This window comes from Protopterus annectens, chromosome 12.part0, assembly GCF_019279795.1.
Source record: "Protopterus annectens isolate FY-2018-M chromosome 12.part0, PAN1.0, whole genome shotgun sequence".
In the NCBI taxonomy this organism is placed as follows: domain Eukaryota; kingdom Metazoa; phylum Chordata; order Ceratodontiformes; family Protopteridae; genus Protopterus; species Protopterus annectens.
This window is the reverse complement of record NC_056746.1, coordinates 1,107,914,065-1,107,922,990: the sequence shown is the minus strand read 5'-3', so window position 1 is coordinate 1,107,922,990 and position 8,926 is coordinate 1,107,914,065.

Below are 8,926 nucleotides of genomic sequence, written 5' to 3'. Positions count from 1 at the left end.
TTCACACAGTTACAGATCTGTGGGGTATTTCCATAGCGTCCTATGTAGGAAAAATCAACCTGCATATATAGGCTATATGAATTTGAGTAATAACTGCACAGACAAAATGATAGCTCTGAGCAAACTGGGGCGGGGTAAGATGAAAATCCCCACATACAATTCATGCAGGGAGCAAAACCCCTTTACTTAATATATCATAAGCTAAGATTAAATAGCCTTGGAAAAACATAGATATATGCAGATAAATAGCTTAAATGTTTTCAACATGAAACATTCAGAAACACTATACTTTGTACCACAGGCTGAGAGCTAAGAAGGTCAAATCATTCCTCATACTATATGTGTTTGAGAGGAAGCAATTGTCTCAATGACTGAGGATCTAAGATTGCTGTAGATAGTACCAATCTAGCAAAAGGTTATGAGAAACCACCTACATCATGAATATCATTAAGGAACTACATACAAAAGGTAAAGGCTGCATACACTTGCTTATGTTTATACTTTGCAAAACATAACAGATCTGATCTATATACAGCACCATAGGACAGAACAGTAGAGTTCTATCCTGCAGCAATGATTCTATTATTTATATGTCTACTGTTATGACAAATTATTATATGAGTACACTGTTTATATTATAAAGATAGGTTCTGGTGCATTCATGTATATACACTGAAAGAGTGCAAGGAATATAGCCTATAGACTCCATAAAGGTGGTTGGTATACAGCATTCCCTTCAGGACTATAGTTGCAAATCCTGCTCGGACCTTTTTAAAATACATTCAGTCTGTAGTGTTTTAAGAAAGTGTAAGCAAATCACCATGTAGCCATCTCATAAATACTCTGAATACATTATTTCATGACAAAAGCCATGGTGGTGGTGCAAAAGTGTGGGCAGATCACCATGAAGCAGTTTCATAAATACTCTGAACAGAATATTTCATGATGAAAGCCATGGTGACAGTGAGAAAGTGTGGGCAGATCATTATGTTACAGTCTTATAAATAATCTTAGCAGATTAATTCTTGACAAAAGCCATGGTGGCAGTGAGAAAGTGTGGGCAGATCACCATGTGACAGTCTCATAAATATCCTGAGCAGATTTTAATATGATGAAAGCCATGGTGATGTTGAAAAAGTGTGGACAGATCACCATGAAGCAGTTTCATAAATACTCTGAGCAGATTATTTCATGATGAAAGCCATGATGATGGTGATAAAGTATGGGCAGATCACCATGTAGCCATTTCAAAAATACTTTGAGCAGATTATTTCATGAAAAAAAGCCCTGGTGGTGGTGACTACTGATCTACTAGAGTGAGCCATAACCTCTGAAAGTAGCATCTTATTTTAATTATTACAACAAACAATTAATTATTGAACCACTTAATACTAGTGGCACTGAAAGAGGTTAGAGTAAAAAGCTTTCTTTGTCAAGAGCAGTGCTTTCCTTGTTTGCTGAAAGGCTTTTTAATGCAGAGATGATGACCAACCCTTTGATTCTAACTCTATGGTGGTAGAATCCCTATGTTCCAGCCTAGACTTGTATATCTATATAGCTATATATATATATATATATATATATATATATATATATATATATATATATATATATATATATATATATATATACATATACACACACACACACACACACACACACACACACACACACATGCACGCACTGGATATAAAAAGTGTACATACCCCTTTTAAAATGCCAGGTTTTTGTGATATAAAAAAATGAGACCACAATAAATCATTTCAAAACTTTTCCCACCTTAAATGTGGCCTATAACCTGTACAATTCAATTGAAAAACAAACAGATCTGTTAGGGGAAAGATATAAAAAATAAAAACGTACAATAAGCTGGTTGAATAAGTGTGCACACCCTTAAACTAATACTTTGCTGAAGCACCTTTTGATTTAATTACAGCATTCAGTCTTCTGGGGTAGGAGTCTATCAGCATGGCACATATTCACTTGGCAATATTTGCCCACTCTTCCTTGCAAAATCTGTCAGATTGCAAGGGCATCTCTTGTGCACAGCCCTCTTCAGGTCACCCCACAGATTTTCTATTGGATTTAGGTCTTGACTCTGGCTGGGCCATTCCAAAACATTAATTTTCTTCAGGTGTAGTCATTCTTTTGTTGATTTGGATGTATGCTTGGGGTCATAGTCATGTTGAAAGGTGAAATTCCTCTTCATTGTCAGTTTTCTATCAGATGTCTGAAGATTTTGGGCCAAAAATGACTGGTATTTGGAACAGTTCATAATTCCCTCCACCTTGACAAAGCCCCAGTTCCAGCTGAAGCAAAGCAATCCCAAAGCATGATACTGCCACCACCATGCTTCACCATGGGGATGGTGTTCTTTTGGTGATGTGAAGTGTTGTTTTTGGGCCAAACGTACCTTTTGGAATTGTGGCCAAAAAGTTCACCCTTGGTCTCATCAGACCATAACACATTTTCACACATGCTTTTGGGAGACTTGATGTATTGTTTTGCAAATTTTAGCTGGGCCTGGATGTTTTTTTGTGTAAGAAAAGGCTTCCATCTTGCAACCCTACCCCATAGTCCAGACATATGGAAAATATGGGAGATTGTTGTCACATATAGTACACAACCAGTACTTGCCAGAAACTCCTGCAGCTCCTTTGTTGTTGCTGTAGGTCTCTTGGCAGCCTCCCTGACCAATTTTTATCTTGTATTTTCATCAATTTTGGAGAGACATCCAGTTCTTTACAACCTCACTGTTGTCCCATATTTTCTCCACTTTTTGATAACTGTCTTTACTGTGTTACATGATATATACAATGCTGTGGAAATTTTTTTGTACCCTTCTCCTGACTGATACCTTTCAACAATGAGATCCCTTTGATGCTTTATAAGCTTTCTGCGAACCATGGCTTTTGCTGTAGCAGGCAACTGAGTAAATGTCAGGAAAGTCCTATTAGGACAATTGCACTTTATTTGGGGTTAATCATAATCTCTTTAATTGATGGCAGGTGTGTACCTAAGAAGACTGAATGCTGTAATTAAATCAAAAGGTGCTTCAACAAACTATTAATTTAAGGGTGTGCACACTTATGAAACCAGCTTGTTGTACGTTTTTTTATTTTTTACATTTTTCCCCTAAAAGATTTGTTTGTTTTTCAATTGAATTGTACAGGTTATAGGTCACATTAAAGGTGGGAAAAGTTTTGAAATGATTTATTGTGGTGTCATTTTTTTATATCACTAATACCTAGCATTTTAACAGGGGTGTGTACACTTTTTATATCCACCCTCTGCGTGTGTGTGTGTGTGTGTGTGTGTGTGTGTGTGTGTGTGTGTGTGTGTGTGTGTGTGTGTGTGTGTGTGTGTGTGTGTGGATCTACTTTACAAAACCGAATACCACAATGTCAAACTACTAAATGTCAAGATGATAAAGTCGAACTTTCAGTATCTTGAAAGTTCGTATTATCACAGATTACTTTGTCGTATCATACTAGACTGAGCACTGCTACGTTTAGAAAGAGTAGTGTTCCTTTAAAAGGTTTTACATTCTTCTTGTTCTTCTTCTTCTTTCAGCTGCTCCCGTTAGGGGTCACCACAGCAGATCGACTGTTTCCATTTCTTCCTGTCCTCTGCATCTTGCATGTCCTCTCTCACCACATCCATAAACCTTATCTTAGGTCTCCCTCTTTTCCTGCTACCTGGCAGCTTCATCCTTAGCATCATTTTCCCAATATACTCTGCATCCCTCCTCAGCACATGTCCAAACCAACGTAATCTTGCCTCTCTGGCTTTGTCTCCAAACCTTCCAACCTGGGCTGACCCTCTAATATACTTATTCCTAATCCTGTCCACCCTCGTCACACCCATTGCAAATCTTAACATCTTTAACTCTGCCACATCCAGCTCAAACTCCTGCCTTTCTGTCAATGCCACTGTCTCCAATCCATATAACATAGTTGGTCTCACTACCCTCTTGTAGACCTTCCCTTTCACTCCTACCGGTACTCGTGTGTCACAAATCACTCCTGACACTCTTCTCCACCCACTCCATCCTGCCTGTGCTCTCTTCTTCACCTCTTTTCCACACTCACCATTACTCTGAACTGTGTATCCCAAGTACTTAAACTCATCCACCTTCGCCACCCCTACTCCTTGCATCCTCACCATTCCTCTATCCTCCCTCTCATTCACACACATATATTCTGTCTTAGTCCTACTGACCTTCATTCCTCTTCTCTCAAGAGCATATTTCTACCTCTCCAGGGTGTCCTCCACCTGCTCCCTACTCTCACTACAGATCACAATGTCATCTGCAAACATCATAGTCCACGGGAACTCCTATCTGATCTCATCTGTCAACCTGTCCATCACCATTGCAAATAAGAAAGGGCTCAGAGCTGATCCTTGATGTAATCCCACCTCCACCTTAAACGCATCCGTCACTCCCACCACAGACCTCACCGCTGTCACACTACCCTCATACATATCCTTTACCACTCTTACATACTTCTCTGATACTCCCGACTTCCTCATACAATACCACAACTCCTGTCTAGGCACCCTGTCATATGCTTTCTCTAAATCCACAAAGACACAATGCAGCTTCTTCTGACCTTCTCTGTACTTCTCCATCAACACTCTCAGAGCAAACATTGCATCTGTAGTGCTCTTTCCTGGCATGAAACCACACTGCTGATCACTAATCATCACCACCCTTCTTAACCTAACTTCCACTACTCTTTCCCATAACTTCATGTTGTGACTGATCAGTTTAATCCTTCTGTAGTTACTACAGCTCCACACATCACCCTTATTCTTAAAAATCGGTACCAAAACACTTTTTCTCCATTCCTCAGGCATCCTCTCACCTTCCAAGATTTCATTAAACAATCTAGTTAAAATCTCCACTGCCATTTCACCTAAACACCTCCATGCTTCCACAGGTATGTCATCTGGACGAACAGCCTTTCTGTTCTTCATCCTCTTCATAGCTATCCTTACTTCCTCCTTGCTAATCCACTGCACTTCATGATTCACTATCCGCACATCATCCAACCTTCTCTCTCTCTCATTCTCTTCATTCATCAACCCCTCAAAGTACTCTTTCCATCTGCTCAACACACTCTCCTCGCTTGTAAGTATGTTTCCCTCATTATCCTTTATCACCCTTACCTGCTGCACATCTTTACTAGCTCGGTCCCTCTGTCTAGCCAATCGGTACAGTTCCTTTTCTCACTCCTTAGTGTCCAACCTTTTATACAACTCTTCATACACCTTATCCTTAGCCTTCACCACCTTTCTCTTTGCCATGCACATCATCTCCTTATACTCGTCTACTTTCTTCATCTCTTTGAAAATCCTACTTCTTCGCCAACCTCTTTCTCTGTATACTCTCCCGTACTTCTTCATTCCACCACCAAGTCTCCTTGTCCTCCCTCTTTCCAGATGTCAAACCAAGCACCTTTCTAGCCATCTCTCTTACTAGCTCTGCTGTAATTACCCAGCTATTCGGTAACTCTTCACTGCCACCCAGTGCCTGTCTTAACTCTTCCCTGAACATCACCTCACAATTACCCTTTTTCAATTTCCACCATTTGATCCTTGGTGCTGCCCTCACACTCATCCTCCTCTTCTTGATCACCAATGTCATCTTACAAACCACCATCCTATGCTGCCTAACTACACTTTCCCCTGCCACCACTTTACAGTCTCCAATCTCCTTCAGACTGGCCCTTCTACATAAGATAAAATCCACCTGTGTGCATCTTCCTCCACTCTTGTATATCACCCTATGCTCTTCCCTCTTGTTAAAATGCATATTCATCACAGCCATGTCCATCCTTTTTGCAAAATCCATTACCATCTGACCTTCTGCATTCCTTTGCTTAACACCATACCTACTCATCACTTCCTTTTACATTCTTCTATAAAGTAAAAAAAACATGGCGGACATTGAGTTCTTTAGTGGAGGTGTAATTGTTCACTTGTATGCATTTAAAAGGTAAACCAATTTTATTTTTGGTAGTTTGCCCTTTAATCAACATAGTGCGATTTCAAAATTGGTATATTTAATTTGCGGGGGGGGGGGGGTTAATGAGGAAAAAGGCAATAACTGTAGTGTTTTTATTAGCTAGATACGACCATTTCACATTTGTATTGTTTAGGATACTGCTAGTTTTGTTGACATCGGTTTGCAAGGTTATTGTTTTATAATGTATGTTTATGCTGTGTTATTGAGCATGATTTGGAGTGTAGAGACACAGATTTACTGTTTAACGTGCTGTAACTTGATACTGTTGCAGGGTAAATGTTTACTGTAGCAATTTCTGATATTTTAAAATTTCAATGTTCTGTATGTCATGGTTTTAAAAATTTGGTGAAGTAAATTTTTGATTATATTGTCTCAAATTGTATTTTGGTTTTGTAATATAGATCTATACATATGTGTGTGTGTATGTGTGTATATATATATATATATATATATATATATATATATATATATATATATATACACACGCGCACACACACACACACACACACACACACACACACACACACACACACACACACACACATTGCATTTCGGTTTTGCAAAGTATATATATATATATATATGTATATATATATATATATATATATATATATATATATATATATATATATATATGGCTACACTTCATAATCTCAAATTACTGAAATCCCGAATTTCAGTAACCCAAGACCATGAAGCCAAAAACCAGAATGCCGAAAGTGCATAAGAGCGAATTCGAATATCTCAAATCCACATTTATGCATTTCCGGTATGTTGCGTTTAGTGTTATAGTGCCTGAAGTTGCAAGTGAGTAAGTGTGTGTGTTTTTGTACGTTGTATGTGTGGGTAAGGGTAGGGAGGTGTAAGTGTGAGTGTTGGATTTGTTGGTATTTGTGTATGTGTGATGTGTATTTGTGTGCGAGCGAGTGGAGGTTGCTGTGGTGTGAGTTTTTTTTTTTACGTTATGTGCGATCTCGTAGTTGGTATATATAAGTAGGGGGGTGTGGGAGTTCAGCCCCCCACATGAGGTTGCAGGGGGGCTTGCCCCCCTGCTTATATGTAGTGTTGGGTTGTGTGGTTTGTGTGCTGTGGATGGAATAGTGTGTGTGTTATGTGGTGAATGGTATATCTATGTTTGTGATTGTGTGATTCGTGATTGTGGGTTTCGGTATTGTGAATGGTTTCGACTTTATAGTCTTGGGTTACTGAAATACGGGATTTCAGTAATTCGAGATTATGAAGTGAAAACATATATATATATATATAGAGAGAGAGACAAACACACACACACACACACACACACACACACACACATAAACATATATATTTGTAAGCAGGTTGTACCATGTTAAATATGATAATATTCAAATGTATGAAAGACTTAAGATTTAGGCTGATATAGTTTTAGAACTCTGAGTTATCTCTGTTTATGTGATTTTTTTTTTTTTTTTTGAGTACAGCTTAAAGTGTTCAAAATACTTTTTAATTAGAATAATTTCAATTAATAGTATCACCAAAATGTAAGTGTGGTATCATTAAATTAATAGTGCCACTATCAGAAGGGAGGCTGGTATAATGGTTATGGTGTTTATCTTACAGGCACAAGGTGCAGGGCTTGATTCTTACATGGGGTAATTGGCTAGTCTTAAAAGGGTCAAAAAGGGCAGCTAGCCTACTATGAATCTAGAAAATATTGACTAAGCTGTTTAGAGGAGAACCAAAAGATAAACACCTATCATCACCATCACTGATATCAGAATACACTGAAAAAGACTTCTGATGTGGCCAGACAAGTAATACCCTCCTTATTACAATAAGAATCAAATAACAGAAATATGGAAGCCCACTTCCTCTTTTTTCTCAGAATCATGTTTTGAATTTGACGGCTTGGGTTCCATCCTGAAACCAAACTTATCTTTCTGCACAATTTAAACTATTCATAGGTTCATAGGTTGGTACTAGGCTATCGGCCCTAGGGCCTATGCAAGCCTAGCCATAACAATTCCCTAGATATTTCTTCCCACAATATTTACTTCTCTGGACCCCTGTCTAGCAGGGTGACTGACATGATCCTCGGGGTGAATTTCCTATCTCCCATCCAATCAAGGTTCCTTTTGAAGAGAGCCAATGAGGCGCTCTGCTTGACATGTATGGGCAGTCTATTGCAGAGTATGGTGAGTCTCTGGGTCAGGAACCTATCCCTCCAGCATGTTTTGTTCATTGTGATGACAAGGTTTAGATCCCTGGAGCGTGTGGCTCTGAGGGATTGGGATTTCTTTAAGTGGAGCATGTCCAACAGCTCAGGGTTTGACATGGCCTTGTATGTTAAGCAGAGATTGCCTCTGAGTAGATGATATGCCACGGAGTATAGCTAGAGTTTTTGTAGATGGTCAGCATATGGCATCTGCTTTACGCCTGTGATTCTTTTAGTGAGGTATTTCTGTGGCCTTTCCAGCTGTTGCAGATGCTTTGTGAGGTACATACCAAATGGGACATTATACTCTATAATGGGTCTAATGAAGGATGAGTACAGTGGGACAATGACCTCCTTTTTTCTGGATGAAAAGCCCTTAGTGATGAGGTGTGCCACATAGAAGGATTTCCTCACTGTTGTGGCGATGTGGTTATTGAAAGTGAGACCACTGTCCACCTGTGTCCCTAAGTCTCTCATCACACTTTTGATGTTTAGTGTCCTGCCACTTATGTGGTAATTCATGGGTACACGTTTTTTTCCAAAGGGGATAACTATACATTTCTTGGCATTAAGCTTGAGCCCATGGCTCTGGCACCAGGCATCTGTTTCTGTAAGGCCCTTTTGTAGAATATCCACATCATTTGGGGATTCAATAATGGCTCCCAGTTTGCAGTCATCTGCGAACTTTGTTAGCCAAAGTC